The sequence below is a fragment of the Clupea harengus genome, chromosome 5 (assembly GCF_900700415.2).
Source record: "Clupea harengus chromosome 5, Ch_v2.0.2, whole genome shotgun sequence".
Taxonomy (NCBI): Eukaryota; Metazoa; Chordata; class Actinopteri; order Clupeiformes; family Clupeidae; genus Clupea; species Clupea harengus.
In genome coordinates this window covers 19753428-19777671 of record NC_045156.1, presented here as the reverse complement: position 1 = coordinate 19777671, position 24244 = coordinate 19753428, and the positions used below count along the sequence as shown (strand labels likewise).

Here is a 24244-nt window from a genome sequence, read left to right as displayed (position 1 = left end):
AAAGGCAAATTTGTTATACTGTATGTGTAGCATGTAAAGTGTGAAGGGACTTTTATTTTGAAATGGTGATTGAGATTAATACGCAGAGAAGCACAGAAAAGAGACAGACTTTGAGGGAGGGAGATACTTTAGAGGGAGCTAGTGACTGGGTCTGCTGGTCAGAAGTTAGAACGTAGTGTACAGCCCGTTGGGTTAGTTGTAAGATGAAGTGCTTAATATACTTGCAAGCTTGTGAATTGAACTCTGTGTCAAGCTCCGTGTCAGGTGAACATTGGATGCTCACAGATATTTTAACCATTACATATGCACATGCACAACATCAGAAATAATATCAAAACCCAGGCAGCTGCGATAATTTTGCGTTAATGCGTTAAATCTTTCAAATGAATCATAAAACGTGTTCATTGTGACTGCCCATACTGTACAGCATTTGCTGTTGTTTATAACCTTCCAGTGCACATCATGGATCTTTCCCTCTGTGTTTGTCAGCCAACAGGGAACTGGGCAGTTGTCTCAGCTGAACAATACTCTTGTTTTTTGAAATCCTCACTTTGTGCTGAAGAATGGCTTCGCAGCAGTTCAAAGATGTGAAGGAAATAAAGAGGAACAGTTAAACTACTTGTGCATTTAAAAATGAGCTTTGGAAACAAAAGCTGAAAATCTAGCAACGCACCATCTTCAACATTTTCAACTAAAAATACATTCCCCTTCTCCTTTGTGTTCACAGGATTTTTTTCTCCCGCAATCTCCTCACTTTCTCTCCTCGGCTGTCTTTGAAGACTATCCGGTCCCATCTCGCAAAGGTATGTGTGTGACTCTCAGTGTGTGTGTGTGTGTGTGTGTGTCAACAGCGCTTTTGTCCCTGTTTTTAAGAGGGTGTTTCGACTTTCTGTACCTCTCTTGTCGCTAGAGGTTGGTTGGCTCCTTCCCCGATACTTTGTGACATTGGAGTGGACAGCTGTGGCTAAGTGCTGAGGAGAGGAGGAGTGGACGCTCAGTGTCACTGACTGGGAGGTGGGGGCGGGAGGGGGGCGGAGTGGCAGGGATTGGGGGGGGGCTGTGCAGGATTTATTGGAACCGAGAAATCACCTTGGGAATTAGCTAGAGTGACTCCCTGTCGGAGAAAGTAAGTGGCCGTCCTTGGACAGGTCAGGGTCTTTTATGTGTTAGGAGTCTTTAGACAGAGCCTGAGCTGTCAGCTTGAGCGATGAGGAGAGCTTTTTACAAGGCAAAAGACGCTGCTGTCTCCCTGCTGTTTATGATCTATTAAACAAATGAGATTTATGCCAGCATGTGAGACTGTCACACTCGGGTTCAGTGAGTGTGTTATGGACAGGTGATGTTCAGTTTGATTGGCAATGAAAACGTAATTTTTTCTTGGTCTATTTCCATGGTTATCATTTTTTTATTATTTTTAGGAATGTATGATTGTATGTAATCTATAAGCTCTGTCTATATGTGTAGATTTAGTGTAGGTGTGTTGGTAGTTGCATGTTGCTCTGACTGCTTATATATATATATATACACACACACACACACACACACACACACACACACACACACACACACACACACACACACACACACACATACATGTGTTGGAGTTGCTTGGCGTTGACTGGCTTTCTTGAGTCTCTGAAATGAAACGTCAGCTGAACACGTGACCTTTGAGATCAGAGGTGGGGGAGAAGTGAGGGTTCAATCCATGCCTGAAGAGACACCAACAGACACAGAGAGAGAGAGACACACACACACACACACACACACACACACACACACACACACACACACACATATACATGTGTTGGAGTTGCTTGGTGTTGACTGGCTTTCTTGAGTCTCTGAAATGAAACGTCAGCTGAACACGTGACCTTTGAGATCAGAGGTGGGGGAGAAGTGAGGGTTCAATCCATGCCTGAAGAGACACCAACAGACACAGAGAGAGAGACACACACACACACACACACACACACATACAGAGGACCAGAGAAAAACATTTCTGAAAAAAATAGATAGATGCAGATTCAGTAGGTAATACAAATGATGCAAAGAATCACACTCTGACATGCGTGTGGACATATAGTACACATAAATGTCTTGTAGTCACAAAGTTAAGCATATTCCAGTATAATTACTGCCAATTTCACCACATATACTACAGCACTGAAATATAAATTACATTAAATGTGTATCATGTTAATCTGGAACTGATGTCATAGGCTACTAAATAGTAGGAATGTGGAAAATGGGCAAAAGCCATCAACCTGGTTGATCATCTTTTAAAGAAAACAGGAAATGGATCGAGAGGAAGGGCGACAGAGATATGGAGATTGCATTAACATGGCCTAATCTGTGGTAGGCTTACTGAAGACAAATTCTCCCCAAAGCTTTTAAAGCTTCCAGTCCTTTATCTCCATACCCTCTCTGTTTCAACTCGCACTCTCCCTCTCTTTCACTCTCTTTCTCCCTCCTTCTCTCATCCCTCTCCCTACATCCCTGTTTTTTTGACAGGTCGACTTCCTCTAGGGAATCTAACCAATTGGCAATCAATGGAAGCTCTCTAAGGTTTACAAACACACACGTATGAGCTTGCAGGCACATGAGTAATCACACTCACACACATACGTTACACAACAGATTACGGACCTAATGGCTTGAAGTGATTATGTACGTTAAACAAACAAACAAACAAATAAATATTAACATTGTGTAACACAGTGTAACAATTCTGTGTGCTTCACAATTGCATTACTTTGAATTTCTGCATCATTATTCATTGCCTGGACTGGCAGTGATCCAGCTGTGTGGATTGCTGATGTCTGGAGGAGGTTTCAAGTTCACAAAGAGCTTATGAGTCATGACTGCCTGATTCCTGCATAGTCATGAAAAGACTTGACATGCACACATGCAATTTACACAAAAGCCTGGGTCTATACAGCGCACACCTACACACACCAGCGCACACCAGCGCACACTGGGGGAGCTTCAAATTAGGCCCTCCTTACAGCTGCCATAGTCCTATTTTTGTATAGCTGCATGAGCCATTCACTCCAGTCAGCCTCCCTCTATCTCGCTCTTTCTCTGTCCAGACGTACAGACACCATCTCTCCCTGTCTCTCTCCCTGTCTTTCTCTCTCTCTCTCTCTCTCTCTCTTTCTCTCTCTGTCTAGCACTCACACAGACACCATCTCTCTCTTTGTCTCAACCCCTCTCTCTCCCTCTACCCCCTATCTCTCTCTCTCTCTCTCTCTCTCTCCCTCTCTCTCTTTCTGTCTCTACCCACGCTACTGATTAAGAGAATGTGAATGACTCTTAGAGCTTAGAGAAGAGGAGAGGAGAAGAGGAAAATAGCACACCAGATCGAACACATCTCCAGGGATGGGCGCTCATTTATCTGCTGTCTCACCCCCCCCCCCCCCCCCCTTTTCTACTTATCCTTTTCCATCGCCTCTCTGTCTTTCCACGAAACACCTCTGTCTGCCATGACCTCTGTCTGCCATGACCTGAGTGTCAGAATTGCCCGCCTATTTCCTGTGACCTGCCACAGGCGGGCACGCTGAAAAGCACACCCTCTCCCCCGCTGTGTGACCTGGTCTGGCATCCAAACAGCCTGCAAATCATCTACACATTACAGGTTCAGACCAAACACCACTGCCTGATTTCTGTGAACTAAATATCTCTGTCTCTGTCTCTGTGTCTCTCTCTCTCTCTCTCTCTCTCTCTCTCTCTTTCTCTTTCACTCACCCCATCCTGTGCTTTCTTCCTTAAACCCGCTGTCATACAATCCATTATTCTCTTACTGGGGATTTTATTGAGCGATGACATCTGAGGGCAAACAGCTCAGACTCCTATAGGTGAGCCAGGCTTCTGCTCTGTTTGCCGGAATCTGTGATTAGACTTTCATACAACCCCCCCCAGAAAAATAACTGACCATCAACAGCAGTATGACTGTCAGCCTGTCTGAAACATTACAGGACCAACTCTCTCCTGTCGTACAGTGTGTGCGTGCTGTGCTGCCTTCCCTGAACAGCTCCAGGTCTGCCGCACCGGCGGTCTCTAAAGCAGCTTATAAACATGGGGTTTGGCATGCTGCGTGCGGCCGCCGGCTGGAGGCTGGAAGGAAGCGCTGCGCTGTGATGCTGTAATCCCCCAGTGGTATTTTCGTTGTTGGTCTTCTCCATCATAATGGCTGCGCTTAATGGACTACAATGGACTCAGAACAGAGAAGCACAGACACGCTTTGACACACTTTGCGCTGTCAGTGTGAAACGCTACTCCACATTGTCGCGGGGAAGATAGTGGTTCACACATGGGAAGAAAAATGCCTGCCCATAAACCTTTCATTCATTTTTTCCCATGTAGAACTCATTCAAGTGTGCTTTCAGTAGCTGCACTCCCGCCCATCGGATAATGGAGGCACTTTTCAAGACACCAGTGAAGCCTGGACAACTCTTTTGGGTTGGTTGTGGAGTGTCAGAGGAAGCTGTGACTTCAACACTTCCTGTGATTTTAGCACATAGCCTGCCTCCTACTCCCTTTCCTCCCTCTCTCTCTTTCCCTTGCTCTCTCTCTCTCTCTCTCTCTCTCTATCTATCTTTCCCGCAATCTTTCTCTCTCTCTCAGCGTTGTGGACCTGTGAACTGCTCTGTGATTTTTCGGTGTATTTGCCCTCTTGGCCATCTGGTATGGCAGGCGCCTAATGGAGTGCTTTTCTGTCTGCGTGTTTACGGTGGCGCCTCAGTTTCTACTCCTGACTGGGCTCTGCAAGGGATTAACCCAACAGAGTCACAGACAAAAATAATCTGTTCATTTGGGTGGCGAGATGATACGTGTGGTTTTTGCGCTCCGCTCATCTGCTCTTGTGTTTTGGGGGAACGTTCATCTTTGTTTCACCTGTGGTCTGATCCACCATCTCCTTTTCAGTCAAGGAACCGGGTGGCTCTCCTCCGAATGGTTCCCTATGAGCATATTGCTACATACTGTGTAGCCTGATGGAAATGCTCTTCCTCCACAAAGTACTATATCGGGCTCCCCTTCAAATAGTTAGGTCAGCTGTCCTCGCATTCAAGGGCATGTCATTATAAAATACTTTTGTTTATTTATTTATTTGCTTGGCGGTTTTGTCACATACAAGCATGGATATGGGTTGCATCATGAGGCTGTCCGGATGCTGAGGCCTATCTGTCACTGGAGTACCATGTAATTAGCAGCGGTGAGGAGAGGCAGAGGAGGCTGGTTGGCGATCAGCTGCTCGGAGAGGCTGGGGACGTGGGGTTTGCTCACACGTCGCCTCCTGCTGATGACAGGAAGGAGCAGGCTTAGAAAACTCATCAGCACGGAGGAAAGAGAGGAGGAGGGAAAGATGATAAAGGAGTGTGAGTCGAGTGTGTGAGAGCAGAGTGGAGGAACAGGAAAAGAGAGAGGGAGAAATACAAAGAGACTTTTTTTTTTTTTTTTGCATTTTTTTGCATTTGGAGGGAGTGAGAAAATGCCCAGATGCCCCAAATTATTCAGTCCAGCTGTAAATATTTATCAGGGAAGAATTGTAATGATGATTCCCTCCCCCCCAAGTCCTGACCTGCCTGCATCTCCTCTGTGTTTCAGCTCTTTCCCTTCACTCCTGTCACCTCTCACACCCTCGCTGCCTTCTCTTGCCTCTCGCTGTTAATATCATTTGGGCGATAATTAACAAGCCCGACCTCAATTAAAACAATAATTGCACCTACATTCACAGTTCATGCTATTTAAAAACAAATGTAAAGGAAATTACATTTTCCAGCATCCGTCGGACTTCTTTTGGTTGATGTTTACATGCACCCCAATTTTCCATGATTAGTCTGAATAAGTGTCCAATCACAATTAGATACCTGCTGTGTATACAGTGAGGATATGTATAATTGAGTGCAGCTCAGGCCTCATAGTTTTGTCCGAAACCAACCCTAGTAGCCTAGTAACCGAGCCCGAGCTGAACCCGACAGGCATTCTGTTTTTTTATGTCCAAACTCGAACCGAGCCCAACACAGTTAATGTAAACTGAAGCACTGTCTTACCCTGTCACGCAATTGTGGTTACCATGGTTACAGCTTTACAGCTGTTTACTCAGATTATACATATGTGGGCATCTTGTAAATGACTGTTGAAACGCATTGTTATATATATAGGTTATATCGCTGGGTAGATTGTTTTAACACACACACATTACGCAATGTCATTAGAAGCTCTTCACACATACAGTTACAGTAGCCTACAGTTGAACCCCTGCGTTGAACAGCACCTATGGTTAACGAACCTATTGTCATTTGTCATTGTGATACAGTAAACAGTAAACTAATAAGCTAACCATCACGGAAGACGCCAACAAAAGTATTAAATTACATATCTATGTGAATCACTGTGCATGTAATTTTTTTTGTGCATGTAATTCTTTGCTTTTATGCACTTTTAGCTGCACTGTTTTGTATGAAAGGTGCTATACAAATAAAGCGTATTATTATTATTATTATTATTATTGTTATTATTATTATTATTATTATAAGCTTAAGAGGCCAAACTGGTGAGATGACAGATGTTGCTGCGGGCATCATGTTGATCAGGTGAACGCACGTTTTCGTAGAATGTATAAAGTTCCCAAGTTGGGTTTACAGAGTTTACCGTCATCTTGAAAGCAGCAATAGCATATGTGTTGCGTTGTCACGTAGATAAACAAATGAATCCCTGCACTGAACAGGAAGTTGACCAACACAGACAGGAGGTCCATCAATGTTACTTATTTTTACATTGTATTTTCACTAAAAAGAGCATTGGTTGTCTCTGCGTCAGAGTGTGTTTTGGTGTCAAGTAGGCTAGCCCATCATAAGTAGTCATTCAAAAGTGAAATGTTAGCTGCCTAGTTATTATATGTTTGGTCTACATAACTGAACCCAACCCAAACCCAAACACCACTTCATCATTTTTGTCCAAACCCAAACTGAACCGTCGGGCTCTGATGGGTCCTGAATGGACACACTCTCAATGCAACTCACACTGGCACAACATTTGCATTTGTATTTTTCTCATCCAGTGATTTGAGCACAGAGCCTGCGTCCTCCAGTCTCATATACACACGTTATCGTTGGGTTTTTCTTTTTTTCGAAAGAATAATACCAAGACTACTTTCCCTCTGCTGGAATGGCAATTTATTGATCTCGAAGGCCAAATCTTCAAGATGTCCGGTGAATGAAAATGTTTTAATTTTGATTCTGGCAGCTGGTTGTTCAATTTAGTTTTCTCCCCACAAGGACAATCACCACACACAGAGACAGACACCACACACACACACACACACACACACACACACACACAGTGGAGGGTTTCACCTCACAAGCTCTGAGCGCTGAGTGGCGTGTTTCCCCTCTCTGTGTCCGCACAATGACAGTTAATAATGCTTTTCCCACATGGCCCTAACGCCCATACATCAGCAGGTGCACAGCACAGCAGGCTAAGAGCTGGCTCACTCACAAGAGTGGATTTTCATTCAGTCAAGCATAGCTTACTGTGCTATATGCTGTAGTCTGGTGTTTCAAATCAGATTAAAACATACTGAGATTGGAGTGTATCCTCAGGACTGTTGTTAATGCAGACGTATGGATTACACAGTATGACACGAGTTTTTGCCATATCAGATGTGCAGTTTTGTGATTTCTTTATTGTTTATGCAATCTGGAGACAAATGTTTCGTAACTTGTTGCTGTCATCTTACCGAAGTTTGAGCCGGCCTGGAAAAAGGCAGTTAGATATGTAAATTATATCTATGCATACCCTTGTAGAAAAAAAAGTCAAATGAGACATATCTACTTATTACGTTGTTTCTAATTGTCTGTTCTTCTTTATACGGTCTATTAGCAAGTTAAGCTAATAGCTATTGCAGATAATGCTAACGTAATATGGCTAACTCTGTCCAAATCAAACTGGCGCACACTTTGAGATTGTAGGTCAGTGCTCTTGTCAGGCTCAGGGGGCAGAGTGCTGGGGAAATGTGCTCATCAAATCCAGTCCAGCCCCCGAAAATCCTCACTGCTCCCTCGCAGTCGGCTGATGAAGCGCACAACGGGCCAGGGCACCCGTGCCGCCGCCCAGCTGGTGAACAGGGCCAAAGCGAAGAGGCAAGAGCTCACACTGTCTCAGATTAAACCCTCCCCACAGGGTATGTTAGATTACTGACCCAGTACACCCCCCAACCCCCTACACACACGCCTCACCACGTCACCATGGGTCGTCTCCACGTCAGAGTGTGTTTGGTGTATGCACTCAGCCCTGGCTCTGGCCCCCTGGCTCTCTTGCGTCAGGAGCTCAACCAGCTTTAAGCCTTATTAAAGCTAACCCACTGGAGGCCCACGGCCCTGCAGGAAGCCCTTGGCCCCACGGCTAGATAACCCAAATAGGGCTCGCAACACACATATTACCTCAGGTGTAAGTGTCCATGTGTCATCCACTTCCTCCTCCTTAATCCTTTTAATTTTGGTTGAAGCTTGTCTCTCTCATGCCGACCCCTTAACCCTGATTAGAAATGTGCTCTTTTACTGGTTTCTCCTAGAAAACTTCTACACACCTGAAATGTGTGAGTGTGTGTGAGTGATGTGTTAATGTTTCACACATTGTCATAGCTTGAAGACATTATCAAAAGCTTGAATATACACATATAACAACTCTATATTTGAACATTCAAATGTGGATGTTTGCTAGCCATGATAGATGGGATTTTGCAATTATGAATGCTGTTATAGGAGTTCCGAGGAAGTATACTGAATATTCCGCAGCCTGTTTACCTCTTTTTTCAAGTCTGTTCCACAGAGCTGCTGTAAATAAAAAGATCTTTGGCCGCTTCCTAAGCCACCTGTTCTCTCTCCTTTCCCATTTCACCATGGAGGGATTTCTATGCAGGTTCTTGAGTGAATAATTTTTCCCCCTGTGATGAAGTGATTTTTATTTATGTGTTCATTTCCTTTTGTTTCATTTCATTTCATTTCATCTTATCTATGCAGAGGGCATTTTGTCATGGCTGACCCTAAGCCTGTGTGTGTGTGTGTGTGTGTGTGTGTGTGTGTGTGTGTGTGTGTGTGTGTGTGTGTGTGTGTGTGTGTGTGTGTGTGTGTGTGTTTGTGTGTTTGTGTGTGTGTGTGTGCTGTTCTGGACTGTTCTGATCACATCTGCTCATGCTACCCTGTCCCATCTGCCCCTGAACTTCCCAGGCCTGCGGGCCACTCACACAGGCTCACACACACACACACACACTCACACACACTCACACAGGCTCACAGAAACACATGCAAACAGTCTCAGACACGCATGTGAGCACATACACGAACATGCACACACACACACACACACACACACACACATACACACACACATACACACACACACACACACATACACACACACACACACACACACATACACACACACATACACACACACACACACACACACACATACACACACACATACACACACACACACATACACACACACATACACACATACACAAACATGCACACACACATACCACACACACATACATACACACATACACACACACATACACACACACACACACACACACACACACACACACACACACACATACACACACACATACACACATACACAAACATGCACACACACATACCACACACACATACACATACACACACACACATACACACACACATACACACACACACACACACACACACACACATACACACACACATACACACATACACAAACATGCACACACACATACCACACACACATACACATACACACACACACATACACACACACACACACACACACACACACACACACACACACACATACACACACACATGCCTGCATGACAGCCTTGAGTTAAAATGTCCAAAAGCTTCTAGGAATAGAAAGTATGTCATATTTGCCCACACACACACACACAGTGCAGTATTCCATTTAGAGAGAAGAACTAACCCCACTCCCTAACGTTGAAGGATCTTTTTCTTCAGTTCTGAATTTCCCAGAAATATATACATGTGCACAGTTACCAAGTTGGCCGAGGAGTTTAAAAATAAACAGTCCCTTGTGCCTTTTGACGATTGCATGTGCAGCTCTAAATAGATGCTAATCATGCCTCCCCTCTGGTGCTCCTGTCAGCCCCTGCTCTGTGCAGTGGTCATCAGACCACTTCAGTTTGAGTTCTGGTTCTGTGGACTGTGAGTCCATTTCAACAGCAGGCCAAAAAGCTCTGGAGAAATAATCCCCCATAATTATAACCGTCAAATAGGAGATCATGCCGCCGATATGATCTGTTTTTTCCACATGTCATTTGCTCTTGATAGAGACATGAATGTGTTGCAGACAAGTGGAGGTTCTCAGACAAGAGCAAGATATGAGTGCCAAGTACAGAGAGCATGCCAGCAACAGCGTGTGATTTTATTTCTGAGACTGTGCTGCATGTATGACTCGTGTGGTTTGTGTTTGTGTGGCCCTGTCACCTCAGGGCTGGAGATGATTGTGCGCTTCCTCTGTGATGTTGTTTAGTCCCCACTGATTTGGCGTCGGCTGAAGCGAGCTTTCCCGTTGGTCTAGTAGTCTGGCGGCAGGTCAGCGCGGGGGCTTGTTTCAGGGTTTCCGGGGAGGCGGTTTTCCCCCGCAGGCGTTGTCAACGGCAACCACAGAACAGCGAGTCATGGGTGCTTCTCTGTGTTCCTCATCTGACCTAGTTCTGCCTTCTAGCATATCTTCACCTGAGCAAACCTCTCTCTCCCTCCCCTCTCCCTGCACTGTCTCCCTCCGTCTCTCCTCTCTCTTGTCGACATATCCACTCCTCTTTCAAAGAATCTATCATTTAAGGAATGTAACAACCCTGTTTTCTTTCTATAATGAGTACCCTTACACCCACAAACTTCAGTCTTCCTTATTATTCATGTTCAGGGTCTTACACAAGCTGCTACTGCCTTTCAAGGCTAGTGTAATAAAAAATTCAAAACAGTTAAATTAATGGCTTTCTGTATTACTGTATTCTGTGGCCTGTCATAATTTATTTTTGGTGCATAGCTCATAAACACAGATATTCCCTTTAACGCTGCAGCTCATGCGAGGTAGTATGAGTGGCACAGATTCACATGTTTATGACAGAATAACAAAAGGCATTGTGGCTGGGTCGTAAAGCAGTAACCAGGATGAGACGACATCCTGTATCCCAGAGTACTTTGCCGTGAGCCCACTGTCCTTGGAGCGGGAAGTGCTGCTATCACGTTATTTCACACAGATCTGCTGTGTTATTGACTTGAAGAGAGAGAAGAGAGAGAGAGAGAAATAGAGAGAGAAAGACACTCAATGTGCAAAACATCCCACACAAAGGCCTTTTTTGAATGGTGAGTTGAATGACTTTCACTGATTCCTCTCTTTCACTCTCACTCCCTCTCTCTCAGTCTCTCTCTCTCTCTCTCTCTCTCTCGCTCTCTGTCTCTAGCACCCTCTCTCTCTGTATGTCTTTTAATGGAAATGCGAGAGGATGTTGCCATGAGTAATACTGCTGAGCAAGTGATGGCTGTCTGCAGCTGTGTGTTGCTAGCAGCTTGAACAGAGCCGTGAATAAGAGCTTTTTTTCTTCTTTCTGTTTTCTTCTTACGTCATGTTTTCACCCCACTCTCGGTGACTTCTTACAAATGGTAAAGGGGGTGTAGACAGAGAGGACGACACACGGGAGAGCGATTTCTCTGATGCGTTGTTTTTCCCAGGGTTCTCTTTGTGCATGCCATGTTTTTTTTTTTTTCCTCATTCAGATGCTCTCTCTCTCTCTCTCTCTCTCACTCTCATTTTCTTTTTTTTGTGCCTCCGTCTCTCGCGTTTCCTCCTCTCTCCTCTGCTCTGCTCCCTGTGAGTGCATGTCTTTTTTGGTGGCAGGGCTGCAGGGGAGCGAAGCCCCGGTGAGTCTCTCATTAGGCTTTCAGGGGAAGAGAGACATCGAGCTGACAGGGCCTCACACAGCCTCGGCGCCCTCACAAACATGGACGTCTGACTGGGACGGGAGGGGACAGGAGCTGGGGGAGGACACCGGGACAAACGGAGAGGAAAGTTTACCGTACTATCAGTCACTTGAACGAAACTCTCCCTGAAAGAAAGGGAGAAGAGAAAAGAGAGAGAGAGAGAGACAAAGACATAGAAAGAGGGGATTGTGAGAGTGAGTGAAAGAGCAACAGAGCGAGAGAGAGAGAGAGAGAGAGAGAGAGAGACAGACGTTGAGTTCAGACTGCTAGATGTGCAGCATGTGATCTCTAATACGTGTCTCTCCATTGTGGTGTCTTAACAGAGCTGCAAATCAGGAACAGCAACAGCCGCCATCCCAGAGAAAGCAGGATGTGTTCCCCTAGTTTTGCTGCTCCAAAAAAAACCCACTTTGGATGAAATGCTGATCTGGACCGAAAGGGAATTGTGCTCTCCCAGAGCCAGATCTACTTTCCCCCTGGCCACTTGTGATCAGATCAGTGTCCAGGTTTTTTTTCTTCCCCCACAGCCTCTGCACTAGTTATTACACCACGGCCTGGTTGGTTGCAGAGTTTCTTGTGTGGTTAGCTTTGCTTGGCTTTGCGTACGCAGCGCTGCCCCAGTTCTCCGTCACTTTCTAGGTCCGTGCCCCAGACCCCCCCGAGTAAGAGGCGTTATCCTGTCAAAGCATGATGATTGCTCCTGGGACTGCTTTAAATTTCTTCCTAAACAGACCGCGCAAACATCACAGCCACTACCACAGTTTTCCCCCTGTATCTCCACACCCGCAGACCAATGCCAAGTTTGCCTGAGAAATCCTCCCCCCGCCTTCCTTGCAAACATGAAATGATCGTTCACACTGACTTGCCTAAATTCTCCGGCTCTAGATATTTTTTTTTTATATCCTCTGAATGTTGTGCTACTGCTTTCGGGGAGCTCTGGACGGAGACTCAGCCACGGTGAGCCCCAACCTCCACGGAGCTCTCTTCCACAGAATGACCTCAAGTCAAGTTCAGATAGATTATAAAGCACTTTTGCAAGTCATGCTCTGGAACAAGTAATAGCCTTTTGGAAAGGTTCTTGAAAGTTTAGTGGGAAATGAGTCACCCACCCCCCCTCCACTCTCCCTCCCCCTTCTTTCACCACCATGACTGAATGCTTCTGTGTTCCTATCCCCTGCTCTTGTCATGGAGGTTGCTGCTGATGGTGATGTGCTGTTTCTCCCATTAAAAACGAGAAGCGCCGCTCCGAGCCGAGCAGCTCAGTGAAATTCCTCTCACATGTCTGCTGTGTTATGCTAATGAAACGCTGGGATTCTGTGCCGCAGAACAACTTCAGACAGATGGGGAACGCTTGGTTCTTGCGCCGTCATTTCGGCGGTACCGTCTTGCTGTGAGCGTTGTATTTTATTTTTTTATTTCAGCACGATCCCTCGATTTGTGTCAGAAGGTTAAGACTGACGTGAAAGCAGATGGCATATTTTCTCTCAAATGTTTTATTCGAGCTTTCAATGCTGGGAGTGAGCTGTAAGTGCGGCACATCCCAAGAATACTGATTAAACCGTTTCTATAGACTGCGGCTTGGGCAAGACAGCACAGTGTAATGAGGTGGAGTGAGTTGATGTGAAGGTCTACTCTTGTTGGTAGTAGCAACACCGTACGTGATTAGGGTCAAATGTTCGATGTTAAACTCATTCGCCTATACCCGCTGATCAGGCAGCATGTGGATAGGCTTCCACTTACATTCACAGAAAGAAAATGTAATTGGTTGATAACTTGTAGTTTATCTTCAGCTTGTTTTGCTTTAGCAGATTACATTCTGTAATTAAACCTTTGTATTGATTAGAAGTAATTGCAGTCAACAGCATTGTGTTTAATTGCCTTTGAACATCACAGGACAATCTTTCGCTGAGTTCGCTCCAGGAAGTTAGTGTAATGCAAGGGTGAGGCAATTTCAGACCCTCAGTCGTCTCAAATACACCTCAGCTTTAATTAGAGAAGCCGGTCTTGAATCCCAATTCAATTCCATTTTCACTTTCCACTGTGAGACCCATAAGGTCAATGCTATTTGGCACCCACTGAAATCCATGACATGACATTTAAATTGACAACTGAAAAGCCAAATGGTAATTGGAAAAGGTATCAGAAAATGGAGATTCCAAACTGGGGATGGGTTAATGAAGTCACTACTGCAACAATTCAGTTGAACTGTTTTCTCCCACTGTTGCGCAGTTAGAGCCAAACTTCACTTTAACAATTACATGTAATACATGTGGCATTCATTATTTCTCTCTTTATTGTTTTAGCATCTTTCAGAATTGTGTTGACAGTGTAAACTGTTGTCAAAGACCCTTATATAATACAGTGGAGGATGCCATTTTGAAGTGTATCAAGTGTACGGTGCTACCTGGTTATTTAGTTAGTCTGTTGGCAAACTCACCGTTCATGTAACCATTTTCACCCCTTAACATCAAACAGAAAGAGACCAAATAAGAGAAACGCTGGGCTGTATGAGTGTGTGTGTGTGTGTGTGTGTGTGTGTGTGTGTGTGTGTGTGTGTGTGCATTCATATTTGTTCTGCTATAGTGAGCAATGTCTTCCCAAACATGAGTCACTCATCTTCACTGGGAATGACAGGAGTTCCTAGACTGTTAAAGTTACAGCTCTCGAGAGTATGCGCACACCAACAAACACACACGCATCCACACACACACACACACACACAAATATTACAGCACATTTGGCATTGTACATGGTATACGTGTGTGTGTGCATGGCTGTGTGTGCACGTGCGTGTGTACTTGTGTATGTATGTGTGTGTGTGTGTGTTTCTGTCAGCCCTGGAGATGTTTGTGTGTCTGCTACACACTTGTCTCTCTGCTTTGACCTTTACCTTGGAGTGTCAGGTAGTGGCAGTCCAGCCAAATCACATCAGATCAAGAGCCAACAGCTGATGAAGGGACTGACCTGTCCCTACTGTATCAGTGTTATGTTACACAATCCTTGGTAAATCCAGATTGATCCTGCTACTCCACCAACCAAACTGCACACTGACCCGCAACAGTCATTCCTATACATATACTGGATATATTATTTTCTCAAAACCAACTTGATGCTACTGATACGATGTCACAGAGAATTCAGAATTATTATCCTCTCTGTTGATATTGAAAGCTCTGACCGTAAAATTTGATGCTGTAATTCCTGTGTTACGGTAGATTGTTTACCGCATTTTGAAAGCTCAGAAGCATTCATGCCTGGGGTGGGGTGGGGGCAGGGGACGGTGCAGGTGTTTGGTTCTGTGTTTTTTTTTTTTTTATCCGCTGTCTACATACATATTTTTCTCTCTCTCTCTCTCTCTCTCTCTCTCTCTCTCACACTATATATATATATATATATATATATATATATATGTATACACGTACATACACGTATAGCTTTCGATTGTTGATGTTGTTGGGTAACTATAATCTGTTGTCATTTCATGCAGCTCCAATGTTAGATGGTAGTTTGTTTAATGCATCTTGAGATCTCAGAAGCATAAGTACATGAGGGGCCCTTTCTCGATACAGTCCACATCACTCAAGCATCCATGGAGTGCAACCTTTTCCCTCCCCTTATCTTATTTATGTTGCATCATTCAGCCCCCTACCCATCCAAGGCCATTGATCTGACTTAAAGCTGAATAACAGCTAATGGATCGATACAGGTCTTTTGGGTATGTCTACCCAGGTCCTTAATGCTAAGCTGGAATTAGTTGCAGGCACCGTCGAAGGAATGCCTTCCCTGGATCAATGGTAGGAAGGGCTGCCATTTAGTGTTGTCGCATTATTGAACATGCCAGGTTGTTCAAGTGTGGGTAAATGCACAGTTCTAATGTGTCCTTGCAGTCAATTTTCATGCGCATTGAAGAAGTGTTTTGAATGTAATCTCTGTCTTCTGCAAATATAGCAAACCATTCATGGCCATAAACATTTGCCTCATTTTGCAGTGAGAAGAGATTGGAAAACCTTATTATTTTGCATGAAGAAAACCAGGCAACTAGCCAAGCTACTAATATTGTAAATAAATCTCAAGTGCAATACTGCACAATCGTATATATAAACAGCAAGATTTAAACAAATAATCCAAGTCTTAGAACCACAGTAAGGTAAACTTTTACCAAAGCTGTTTGTATAGCTCTCTCCTAGCACCTCCAACTACATCCTGACTGAAGCTGGAATTGTTCAGGTCTGTACCCAAGATGTTGAGATGAGCAGGTTAATTAAAGTAGCTCTTCCTGTGACTACAATCTAAGTACAATAATACATTCATTATTTCACAATGTAATACTCTTAGGCTGTGCCTAGGCTGTCCGATGGTCACACACAGTTGTGTTCGTTATCATCTGGTTTGTTGATCTGCTGCTAAAGCCCCTGACACACCAAGCCAACAGTCGGCCAGTGAGCGTCTGTGGCCCTAGTTTTTGTGGTGTGTCCCGCACCGTTGGCACTAGTCGGACCCCCTTTCGGCGGCTTTTCAGCCAATTGAGCATTTGGAATCGGTGACGGGGCCCGTCGCTGAGAGAGATCGCTCTGATTGGCGGTTCAGAAAACGTTTTCAAATCTGAGGTTTCATTTATCTCCAGCTCTCGACACAGGTTGGGGAAAGCCCCCTGAGCCTGTCTGTAGTAGGCCTATCCGTGACCGCACCCATATAGTGGGGTTTCTCCTTATTTTCACCTCTGCTCTTCCTTTCTTTTTCCACAACCAAAAGACCAAGGTTGTAGGTTCTTATCAGACATATTATCGATTAGAAACCGTCTATGGTGAGCAAGAGTGGTGACACAACAGTCGGCCTTCCTCGTCGCTAGTTCTTTGGTGTGTCCCTGACAGAATACAACCACATTTTCAGATCAATGATCAGTTTCTATATAATTAAAGGTAGAACCTCAGAGCACAGAAAGTCAAGTTGTTTTAATATGTATTTATTTATGTCGTTACCTTCATGTAGTATTTTCCCAACATCCTTTTGGTTTACAACGGACAATCAGAACAAAAGCGAATGTATGGACAGGCCTGAGAAGTCAAACACAGAGTAAATGTATGGACAGGCCTGAGAAGTCAAACACAGCGTGAGTGTTTTACGAAGCGCTGTTCACAGCCCTCATGATTTCTATTTCAAACACATCTTCTATATGTAAATTACCCTCGGCTATTTCAAGGAAAATCTCACGCAAGCCTGAAATTAAGCAATGGAAATGTATGCAGCTCTTACGTAATGTTCCGCTCTTTTCCTGTTTGATCCCAAACTCCCTGCCCTCCAACCTCGGAGGTTGATAGGAAACTTCCTCACCTGGAGCTCAGCCTCACTTCATCTTTTTAATCACATACAGTATAAATATGAAAAAAAAAGCTCAGGCAATAGAAAAGGCTAAGAAGATCATTGGCTTTAGATAAGTCTGAGAAAGTGCAGTGTAATAATTTAAAAAAGGGCTAAGTCGGCAGGCGTACCGAAGAGGGGGGGGGGGGGGGACGTAGAGAAATCCAACCGAAAAGCTTGGACCTGGAGGGGGGAAAGGAAAAAAAGAAAGAAAAACAAGGCGTCTCTTTAAAAGCCTGTCTGAAAAGCCACGCATGAAGCGACAGGGAGAGAGAGAGGAGGACCAGGGTGCTGCAGGGATACGGCGCTCTGGAGGTGACTAAGCTGAACGAACAGACGACTGTGGCTGAGGATACGAGGCGGCTCCTGCTGCAGAGGTGGTCGGCCGGCCGGCCGTTGCGCAATAGTTACCTGCCAAGTGCACACACACACTCGCTCACCTTTCACATGGATTAGATCGCTTTTCTGTGGCGTTTCAAGTTGCAGGTGTTTGGGTCTGTATTTTTTTGTCATGTTTAATCCGCTGTCATACGTATTCTGTCCCGTGTTCTGATCCCAGGAAATATTTATATATATATATATATATATATATATATCTGTGTGTGTGTGTGTGTGTGTGTGTGTGTGTAGTTTTTGGTTGTTGATGGTGTTGGTTGACTGTATGACTTCTTGTCATTTAGTGCAGATCGAGGAAGCAATTTATTTTTTAATGGACAAGGTTTTGAGTCACAACTGTTTTTTCAACTTTTCTTCTTTGCTGTGACCTCAGACAGCCAGAGAGTTATGTAAACAAGGACACTGTCAGGGTATTTTGCATTTGTTCATGCCGTTGTGTGTTTTTCGCTCCTGTTCTCATAATGTAAAGTGACCTTGTATGCTGTGGCTCCTAACTGCGCTTGGGAGTACTATGACTCTATCCCTAGATTTGGTTCCTGGCATCACAACCTTGCTGCTTCTTGTGAGTTAGACTATTAGACTATTGTTGTTAGCGGATATATATTATATATTATACGCATTATCAGCTTATCGGAATTGGAGTAATTGATGCGTTTAGCATATTAATGTTCATCAGGACATAAGCCTTGTTGTTAGACTAAAACAGCTTGTCCCTCTCCATCCATCCTTCCTCTCCCCCCCCCTCTCCCCTCTTTCTGTCTCTCTCTCTATCTCTTTCTGCATTTTGATGGACGGTCTGCCTCTTAGAGCACCAGTTTGAGTCCTTTTTCCCCATCCCTTGGCCCTGTTATCAATGTGACAGCCGGCATGGTACTTTGTCATGTTAATGTGGCTCGCCTGTCTGTGGAGACGAAGCCCCAAACGAGACAAGCTCTCAGCTGTGATCCTGTTTTTTTTTTTTTTTTAAAGCACCGAGCTATCTCCTTCTCTCCCTCTCTCTCCCTCCCCCGCCCTGTATGGCATATACACAACATGCTGTATGACTTGCTTATGCAGACCCACGCTGCATCAAAAGGGCCTGGTGATGTCATGCGTTAACTGAGGGTCGGCCTCGTTCGTCGTTCGCTCCCGTTAAGACAGAGAAGTATGGCTTGCTTCTCAAGTTCCAAAGGAATGCCGCACCGCTCTCTCTCCCTCCCTCTCTCTCTCTTTCTCTCTCTCTCCCTCTCTCTGTCTTTCTCTGTCTCACTCCCTCTACCTCTCTCTCTCTCCCTCTCTCTCTCTCTCATTCCAAACCAACAAAGGCTGCAGAGCACCTGAAGTTTACACAGTGGCAGATATCCTGAGCAATGACGCTTGGCGTGTGCATGGGTAAACTGTCAGCCATACATTTGAGCCATGGAACCAGTGCGTCCACAATAGGATGTGATGGCGAAACATCGGAGGCTAGACTCCAATGGCTGCTGATTACTTACTCCCTGTCCTTTCCCCTGATGCGCTGTCAAAGTGCTGATAAATGCTAAGAGAGACGGAACCTCGGGTGGGAGGGGGATTGACTATGAATAAAATGAAATCTCATCCATTCCAAGCTTGGAGGGACAATGCCAGCAGCTCTCTCTCTCTCTCTCTCTCTATTTCTCTCCCTCACTCCCTCATGCTCACTCTCAGGTTCTCTTTCTCTCTCTCTCTCTCTCTCTCTCTCTCTCTCTTCCATCTCTCTAACTGTCTCTCAGTGCCTCTTATGTTATCTCTCCTCCTTATTATTCTCTTGCACACCTGTCAATCGTGTTCTTTCTTGTTGTCAGAGCAAATGAGAAACATCGACCTCCTGCCCTTGGCAAGGGGATGCTGGTGTCCTCCACAATCTCTCCTTGTTGAGCAAAGCCTGGCTATTGCAACTGGAGCCACATGTGCTTCTGAGACTTTATTTGAACACCCTGTGTGAATAGACCTCCGATCCCTCATTGCAGTGGTTCTTGTGGAGACAGATCAGATCTGTCTCTGTTGGAAAAGCCGAGCACAGTCCAGGCCCTGGAGGTCTTCTGGCCCGCTTGTTCCACTCCAGAGGCCGCTAATTACACTCACTGAGGAGCTATTAGTGACAGTTATACACACAGATGTCCACAGCCGGCTCCAATCGCCTCACACCACGCCACCCCAATGGCCTGCACATCAAGCACACGAGGAACTCGAATCTAATCAGAATCTATTAACCCACCTGATGCTTTGGATGTGTTGCTAACCTACATGCTAACTATTAGGAGTAGGCTTATGTCCTGATGAGCATTAATATGCTAAATGTATCAATTACTCCAATTGTGCTAAGCTGATAATGCATTATAAACCCGCTAAAGATTTCAAGAGCATTAGCACACTAAGTAGGCGGCAACAGTTTAGGCAAGGAGAAGATGCCCACCCGAGCATGTACCTTTCCTGATCACACCGGGGGACACATAGAATGAATGAATGCACCGGGATCAAATGCATGCCACCAAAAGAGTAAGGAGTGAACTGTGTCATTGATGCCAAGTTTGCTAAGTGGCCTCGCAGCTAAACAGTGGAGCGGAGAGGGGTGATGAGGGGAAGGGAGCGAGGGGCATAGGGATGTGTCCCCACTAAACAAGCATGCACTGACCCTGAAATGATAATGTTCATGGTAATCAGCTCTGTTCCAAGTGCTGTTTGAAGTATCACACACACACAGGGCCACAGTATAATCCATTTTGTTTCCATTAATAATAGATGAACTGCCGTCCTGAGGGACACATAGAGGACGTTTAATGAAAGAGCAGTCGGAGGAGGGCTCCACCATCTCCGCTAGTGCAGCTGATGTACAGATGGCAACCAGCGAGTTCGGTGGGCAAGGCAAAGCAGTGCAGCGGGGCCCCCGTTCACCGATTCACACTTTTTCCTTTTCCTCCTCAGAAACTTAATCCAGGTTGTCAGTGGCATAAATTAATTGCATTGGAGGGAGGTTTTAGAGGGGAAGGATTTTAGAAAGAGCAGGGCCCACATTAGCATTTTAGCAGGCAAAGGAAAATTAATAATAAAAGAAGAAAGTGCTTATGTTGTACGTGTCTAGATAGATGAAAGTTAAAAGCACGCAGACAAACAACAAATTAAATATTAATTTTTCAAAATTATGAAAACCTCAGTTGCAGCTACAGTTGTTTTTTTTTTCTCTCATTCTCACACACACTCAGACGCATACACAGGCGTACACTCATATATACACACACACACATATACACACACACACACAAATATATATCAACAGTGTTACATGAATTCCCTGTCACATTAGGAGCGATGCTTCGCGGTGCGGAGCAGAGCGGAGCTTTATGTAGATTGAGCCCCGACCGCAGCTCTGCATCTCTTGTCACACTGCCTTGCTCCGACTCCATTTTGAAGAGCGCCCAGGGGAGGCCAGAGAGTGCCACACAGCTGGAGTGGAGGGGTGGGGGGGAGGGGTTTGGGGGGGGGGGGGCAGCACAGTCAGAGAACTCTCATTTCCTGCCTCCTAAAGAGCATGCAACCAACCACAGGGCTCGCAGCATGAACACCATCCGAATGGAAGCCTTGGATAGGCGTTGTATTCGGGGGAAGCTTTTTAGAGCACCATCTCCAGGGGCACCTAATTAAGACTTATTGGTCCACATGGCACTCATGTGTGTCGGAGCAAGTTTGTGCCACGTAAGCACGACCAAATATTTATCGAATGGGAATGTGCATTAGATTGCCACTTGAGTGCCTCATATATACATATTGCCCCTCCCTGCCTACCCTACAGTAAATTCACGCTCTACAGCCGACCCCAAGTCATAAGCAATAACTCCTGGACCTCCGGATGCAATTCACCAGCTATTTGGTCCGAGGCTAATTGGCTGATTTATGGACGGTGCCGAAGCGACATGACAGAAATAGCAAACGATGACCGTAAAACATATGTAGCGTCTGTGTGTGTGTGTGTGTGTGTGTGTGTGTGTGTGTGTGTGTGTGTGTGTGTGTGTGTGTGTGTGTGTGTGTGTGTGTGTGTGTGTGTGTGTGTGCGTGCGTGCGTGCGTGCGTGCGTGCGTGCGTGCGTGCGTGCGTGCGTGCGTGCGTGCGTGCGTGCGTGCGTGCGTGCGTGCGTGCGTGCGTGCGTGCGTGTGTGTGTAACTGTGACTCATACGTTCAGGCGGGGAGCGTGCTGGTCCTGTGGTGAGGATCCCAGACACCTGCTGAACGGCTCTGCTAGCGCAAATCCAGGATGTAAGGCTGAGAGAGCCGGCAGATCTGGAGATGTGACACATTTACACTGTTTATTCCTCTGAGGGGGGTGGGGGGGAGTGTAAGGGGGATATGGGGTATATGTAGCCCCTGCAGAAGCTATGCGCCCCACCACCCACCCACCCCAATTGTCTGGTGGCTCAGAGCATCAGAGCTTATAGGAGAGATCTCAGCCAGCAGAACCTTAAGGCGGGGATCACATTGAAAATTACCAAGCAACGGCGGCAAAGCACAACACAACGCTAACACCATAACAGTTATATTAGTTCAAACAAAGTTCTATCTGGTTTCTGAGGGAGCACTAATTATTGGACAAGAGAAATGTCCCACCCCAAATTAGAATCTTACCGCTTTGATCAGACAAAATGCCTGAAACATTTCAGGGATAACTGACATTGATGAGCATGAACCAAGTTCAACTTCAATCAGTGCCCTGTTTCTATATCACTAGCGCTGCCAAACCATTGCAAACAATAGAAAATATGCCGCCATTGCTGGTCAACGTGATCTTCGGCTACCAGGCGCATTGGTGGAGGTGGCAAAGGAAAGAATGGTGGTGGAGGAGATGTTCACAGAGAGAGGGAAAGGGAGGTGTGTGTTCCTTTTCTTTGTAGCATTGAAGATGATCTAATAGAATAGATCTACATGCTTCAATGTTCCAAAAATAATTTCTCCACATCTGTATTCACCTTCTGTCTGAAACGCTCCTGTGTCTTTAAGCCCCCCCCCCCCCCCCCGATGAGCCCAGAGTGTTCGTTCTGTTTGGTCATCTTGGTGGGCAATAAGGATTGTGTTAAAAGATTGTAACAGGTCTTGTAATAAAGGAAAAGGACTGGAATTCCAACAAGGCGTTTCAGGCAGCTGAGAAAAGTGGGAGAGAGTTTCTCCCTCCGGCGTGCACTTTGGGCTTTGTACATTTGCAGACCGTTTACAGGCGCAAAAAACTATGTGACACACTAAAGGAAGGGGAAAAACTGGTAAAGCATAATAGGTCCTCTTTAATACGTGATGCCTCTGGAGCCTGTGGTGCTTGACACAAACCCCATGTGTTGTTTGCTTCATTTTACTGTGAGTTAGCAAAATCGCTGGTAAATCCTTATGCAATGATTATATCTGAATATATTGCCAATACGTCTATTTTGAGTCCTACCAATAAAATCTATCTTACAGTGGTTCAAGTTGTGATATTTTTCTTTTCATAGGTACAGTAATGAACTGATGTAATCAGTCCAAGTCTCATACTTGCTTCCTCTGTGCCTTGTCCTCTCAGCTAATTTTAGACACACCAATAAAAGAAAGACTAGCTCAAGGTGGACTGTCTAAATTTGTCCAAAACGTCTACATGGTATATTGGTGTCCTGGGCTTCATTGTCCTTCAGCCCAGTTAAAAGACTGAAATCGTGATCCAAAAATTCTGCTGCTTAATTGCAGCCAATGTTACTAGTAACCTATATAACCTATACAATCTTTCATCCAAAGCAATGCACTTTATAGTATATAGTATATACATATCAGTTATATTTTTCCTTACTGAGAAGGAAGCCCATGACCTTGGCACTGCCTAACGCCATTTGCAACTATCAGAGCTCCCCGAGGTTAAGAGGTGAAAATGCTCGCCCCTTTTGTTTTGTTTAATCTTCTTGAGCATTCCCTGCTTGGCTGAGCTTTCCCAGAATTCCCTGATTGTATTTTCCCTAAAGATACACAGAAAAGTAGTGCATTAGATGCAAAAAGGACAGCTCTCTCTCTCTCCGGGGAATGTAGGGCAGTAGAAAGCCCCAGGAGGCTGGGATTTGGGGGGTAATTCCCTTCATACGCTACTCCGAGGGCCAAAGGTGCTCTCTCAGTTAATCCTGTCTCTGTTGTCCTCCATCAAGCCAAACTTCAGTCAGACATCATAATCAGGATGACCTCCTGCTCCTGGATGAGTTACTTTTTTTTTCTAGCCCTACTGCACGGTGGATCACCAAAGTCTAAAAGCATTGCCCTGCAATGACAATATTGCTGTATGAAATATGTCTGAATTTTTGCCGTATTTGTGTTCTTTGTGAGCTGTGGGTTACAGTTCAGATGTTTTCTTGCCTGAATTCTACACATGCTAAACTGAGTTTAGCAAGGTCCCAGGCTCTCTTCTGAGTAAGGGAAAATACAAGGGATGGTATTTATAGTATAAAGTGCCTTAGCTGAAAACTTATATAGGTCATAAGTCCTGA

The 24244-nt window shown here is 45.1% G+C and overlaps 1 protein-coding gene across 4 annotated transcripts in view; it reads left to right on the top strand.

Moving 5' to 3' along the window:
• Positions 1–24244, top strand: part of dlgap4b (discs, large (Drosophila) homolog-associated protein 4b) — a 121645-nt gene that overhangs the window by 32650 nt on the left and 64751 nt on the right. For all 4 annotated transcript variants that reach the window (XM_031568010.2, XM_031568008.2, XM_031568012.2 and 1 more), the window contains exon 2: positions 728–803. The gene's annotated coding sequence lies outside the window, so the exon portion shown is untranslated. The remainder of the gene's footprint in view (positions 1–727; positions 804–24244) is intronic.